This window comes from Armigeres subalbatus, chromosome 1 (assembly GCF_024139115.2).
Source record: "Armigeres subalbatus isolate Guangzhou_Male chromosome 1, GZ_Asu_2, whole genome shotgun sequence".
In the NCBI taxonomy this organism is placed as follows: Eukaryota; Metazoa; Arthropoda; class Insecta; order Diptera; family Culicidae; genus Armigeres; species Armigeres subalbatus.
Genome location: NC_085139.1, coordinates 110,133,781 through 110,139,439, shown reverse-complemented (window position 1 = coordinate 110,139,439; position 5,659 = coordinate 110,133,781).

Here is a 5,659-nt window from a genome sequence, read left to right as displayed (position 1 = left end):
CATATTGAACCTATATAAAACCGATATTGTTTGAAATTCTTTGTGGAGAGCAGTGTTGGTAGAATCATGCTCAAATCTCACTCACCGAAGCCTCATGCGCGAGCTGACTCGCTTGCGATTCTGCATGGAAAGCATCGCGCATGAGTTATTTACACAGAATCGCATCGTTTCGCTCATTCGCCGAAAAATGATTTCGCTCCAAAAGGTGTCAATTCACAATCGAAGCGTATTTTATGTTTAGGTATGGATTTGTTATCCAGTGTTTGAAACAAAGAAAGTTATTCCGATGAATTCAACGAAGAATAACACGCAATAATGCAAATCACGATTCGAATGATGAACGATTCTCTGGGCCATGACTCGGGTGAGGGTTGCCTCGCTCTTGATTTGAATCGTGGATGAGATTTGAGAATTTGAGTTTTCACCAACACACTGAAGAGTTTCTTTCCCACATGTGTGGCATTGGACAGTCATCGTGAGTATACACATTCGCGGGATCCTGTCAGTCATCGTGAGTATACACATTCGCGGGCAGTCGATCCCACCTTCCTCGCGAGTGCAACAGTGCAAACATGATGGGTGACAAACATGTGCGATGTTGAATTGCACACCACAGACGCTCCGGCATGTTGTCTAACTTTGACTCCGCCCCCTAGTTAGTCAGACCAATTCAGTGTCTACAACCGTCTGTCCAAGAGTTGTTCCAACTCAAACAACAGAGAACAATAATATCAGCAAACATAATTTCTCTAGTAGCTTTGTGCTTGTGCTGATGGTTTTGTTGCCTCCCCACGGAATATCCGACCATCGACGGATGGACCATTTTGGCCACCCGGTGGTCCCCTGAAAGATCCGGAATATCCGTAAAAATGGTCAGTTGTGGCCACCGGGTGGTCCCTTGGAACATCCGGAACATCGGCAAAAATGGTCAATTCGAAAATCTCATCGTAGATTCTTTATCGAACCGTGAGTATGGAATTGACCTTTCCCGTCAACAATTTTTATTCGCTTAATCGATTCTTTGGCTTATTTAAGGTCCACTTTCTCAAAGAATCCATAGTTTTTGCCTTCTCTGAGAATTTTTAAAATTTAAAACAAAAAGCGCTGTTTTTTTTAAAGATTGGCTTGATTTTGAACGAACATCGGGTGATTTTTTTTAGACCGCTTCACACGTGCAGCACTTTTTCGGTTTTTGTTTTCGATTTTAAACACAGTCAGAGGGAAAGTTGACCTTAAATAAGCCAAAGAATCGACTGAGACAATAAAACGAGATACAATTTTTGACGGGAAAGGTCAATTAATGTTTCGATCAAGAACACCGTTTAGACCACCGGGTGATCTCCTGGAAGATCCGGAACATCTGTAAAAATGTCAATTAGAAAATTTAATCGTAGATTGGCGGAATTTTTTTGAATCTATTGTTATCGAACCCTGAGTATGGAATTGATGTTTTGACCAAAGGCGGACCATTGTGTTTCCTGGAAGATCCGGAACATCCGTCAATTCTAAAATTTCATCGTAGATCATCGGGATTTTTTTTTAAACCTATTGTTATCAAACCCTGAGTATGGAATTGACCGCAGTTTCTTTTGGAGCCCGTGGTAGGCCCGACTTAAACAGATGATGCGCTTTCGTATTTCACGACTAACATTGTTATCAGCCATTAGCAAGGATACGAGGTAGACGAATTCCTCGACCACCTCGAAGGTATCCCCGTCTATCCTAACACTGCTTCCCAGTCGGGCCCTGGCGCGCTCGGTTCTGCCCACAAGCATGCACTTTGTCTTCAAAGCATTCAACACCAGTCCAACTTTTGTTGCTTCACGTTTCATGCGAGTGTACAGTTCTGCCACCTTTGCAAATGTTCGGCCGACAATATCCATGTCATCCGCGAAACAAATAAGTTGACTGGATCTGTTGAAAATCGTACCCCGGCTGTTACACCCGACTCTCCGCATGACACCTTCTAGCGCAATGTTGAACAACAGGCACGAAAGTCCATCACTTTGTCTTAGTCCCCGGCGCGATTCGAATGAACTGGAATGTTCGCCCGAAAACTTCACACAGTTTTGCACTCCACCGTTGCTTTGATCAGTCTGTTAAGCTTCCTAGGGAAGCTGTTCTCGTCCATAATTTTCCAAAGCTCTACATGGTCTATACTGTGGTATGCCGCCTTGAAATCAACGAACAGATGGTGCGTTGGGACCTGGTATTCACGGCATTTTTGAAGGATTTGCCGTACGGTAAAGATCGGGTATGTTGTTGAGCGGCCGTCAACGAAGCCCGCTTGTTAACCCACGAATTCATTTACTAATGATGACAGACGTCGGAAGATGATCTGGGATATCACTTTGTAGGCGCTGCGTTTTTCTCCTCCAGAATCTGTCTGAACTCTTCGTCGAACCAATCGTTCCGTCGACTTCGTCCCATATACCCGAAGTTGTTCTCCGCTGCGTCGTTAATGGCTGCTTTGACTGTATTCCAGCAGTCCTCAAGAGGGGCCCCATCGAGCTCACCCTCTTCCGGCAACGCTGCCTCGAGATGCTGCGCGTATGCAGTGGCGACATCAGGTTGCTTCAGTCGCTCTAGGTCGTACCGCGGCGGTCGTAGGTACCGAACATTGTTGATGACGGATAGTTTTGGGCGCAGTTTAACCATCACCAGATAGTGGTCAGAGTCGATGTTAGCGCCACGATATGTCCTGACGTCGATAATGTCGGAGAAGTGCCGTCGATCAATCAGAACGTGGTTGATTTGTGATTCTGTCTGCAGTGGTGATCTCCAGGTGTACCGATACGGGAGGCTGTGTTGGAAGTAGGTGCTGCGAATGGCCATATTCTTGGAGGCGGTGATTTCGCCTCCGTAGGCCGTTTTCGTTTCGTTTGGTTTTCGCCGTGAGCGCTGAACTTTCCAATAAACTCCTCCTCTTGGCCAACCTGTGCGTTCAAATCTCCTATGATGATTTTAACGTCGTGGCTTGGGCAGCTGTCGTACTCACGTCCCAGCTGCGCGTAGAATGCGTCCTTATCATCATCAGTGCTTCCGGAGTGTGGGCTATGGACGTTGATTATGCTGAAGTTGAAGAACCGGTCTTTGATCCTCACCCTGCACATTCTTTCATTGATCGGCCACCACCTGATCACGCGCCTTTGCACATCGCCCATCACTATGAGAGCTGTTCCCAGGTCGTGTGTGTTGCCGCAGCTCTGGTAGATGGTATGATTACCTCTAAACGTTCGCACTATTGATCCCTTCCAACAAACCTCCTGCAGCGCTACGATGCCGAATCCACGGTCCTTGAGTACATCGGCGAGTATGCGTGTGCTCCCGATGAAGTTGAGAGATTTGCAGTTCCACGAACCAAGTTTTCAATCGCTAGTCCCTTTTCGTCGCAGTGGTCTTCGCCGATGGTTCCGGTCCGTACTCTCTTGTTGATTTTTCGTTGCTTATGTTTTTTTTATAGGCTGGCTTGCAGGGCCTGACACCAAACTGCCCAAATTTCCGGAGGACCATTCCACCTTATTCCCGGTGGACCATGGTGCACAGTTTCACTTGGAGTCCCTCGCCGGCACTCGGACGATGATCAGCCGCCCCTAACATGGAGAACAGACGCTGTTGTGAGCCGATCCTGACATGGAGAACAGGCGCTCAGTAAGATTTGCACCTCCGGAGAGGAGCAAACCCCCCCTTCCCTGTCAGCATACGAGCATAGTACCCACCGCGGTTGGTTATCCGATCTTTCCTAAGGTTGCCCGTATCCCGGCCAGCACCACGGGGAGGTAGGGATAGAAGTTGCTGGATAATAGGCTAAGGACCGCAAAATGGGGTCTATTTTATTCCTTCCGGTACGCGTACCCCTTAGGCCTTAGTTCATGGATTTCTTGTATAACCAATAACCATGGCCAAAAGCTGTAAACCTTAACAGTGAAACTTCAACCGTCGAACCGAGAACTGAGCGATCTCAAATTATTTATTTATTTACTCAAACCAAGGCTGGAGTGACACCTGTGTAGTACAAAAAAATCACCTCCAATCAGGTCGTATCATGGATCATGAATGTATGTCGCCAGTCATGCAGTCTTCCACCTGATCGATCCACCTCGCACCTCGGCTTTATGTGCCCATCGGATCGTTGCCATGTTTCATGGCCGTATAAAGCCACCGGAAGAATCAGAGTACTATACAACGCGAGTTTTATTTTCGTTTGCAGACTATGGGACTTAAGCTGGTTACGAAGTCCGTAATAAGCCCTATTTGCAGCTGCAATACGCCTTTTCACCTGGCGGGTAACATCATTATCGCACATCTCTAATGTTCCAAGATACATAAATTGTTCTACCACTTCAAACTTTTCACCATCCAGCACTATTTCACTACCACCACCACTAATGAACCCACGTTGATTGCCAGCGACCATGTACTTCGTTTTGCTGGTATTGATCGTGAGTCCAATCCTCGCTGTCTCCCTCCTAAAAGGTACAAAAGCCTCTTCCACGGCACGGCGATCAATCCCAATAAGCGTTCGTGAAAATGGCGCATAATCAACCGAGTCAGCTAGTGCTTTGCTGGTAATAAAACAACACGATGTTTGGTATATTCTGATTCTTCAGAATTTCGCAGTCGCTCTCCAACTTGATGTGTCCATCCTTACAAATGAATGGATGGAACCATGTTTATGGTGATCTTCTTGACACAAACTCTTCCCGCAATAATAAAACCCTTCTTGCTTCGGCGAAAACTTCCCGCTGTACGTTCCGGAGTATTACATTCTCAACCTTCTGCAATTCAAATGTAGTTAGGACTCCGGTAGCCGAATGATCTGCTATGGGAGTTCGTAAAAGCTCCGGCGCCTCTTTTCTTCTTCTGCTTCCCTATCTGACTCGATGCCTCCAGGCCATAATTCTTGTGCCTCCTTCAGCCAGCTCGGACCTTCCCACCAAAGTGCACTGTGAACGATGTCTTCAGACGACATTCTGCGTGATATAAGGTCAGCTGGGTTATCCGTACCAGGAACGTGTCGCCAATTCCAACCCTCCATAAGCGTTTGGATTTTTGGACGTGGTTCATGTTGTTGGTGGTGATTCTATCCAACGCAACATGCAAGTTGAGTCCGCCCAGAAAAAAGGTTTGGACCGTCAGTCTGGTTGATTCTTTCACTTTTTCATATAGCTGCGACAACAGAACGGTGCCACAGAGCTCTAAGCGAGGAATAGATTGGCAGCGTAGTGCAGCTACTTTAGATCGGGATGACAAGAGCCGTACCCAAGTCTTTCCGCTGGAGTCTTGGCTACGTAAGTGAACGCAGCCGCCATACACCTTGCATGAAGCATCCGAGAAACAAACTCCACCAAAGCTGCTCTGGGCAAGATTGCACACCGATCGATTCGAATTTCATTCAAGAAAAGGAGTCCTGCATGCAACTTTTTCCAATTCTCACCCACCATTGAAGATACGGGCTGATTCCAATTTAACCGATTTCCTTCTCCGCCTACCAAAGTCCAGAGTTTATTTATTTATTTATAATTCATCTGACAGCTTAGTCTTAATGAATAAAACTAAAACTAACGGTTACAATAATAGTGACCTCTTCACCCTATTTTTAAAACGTTCGGGTGCTTCGTAAAAGTCAAAAAGCTCCTCAACCATTCTAAATGTCCTG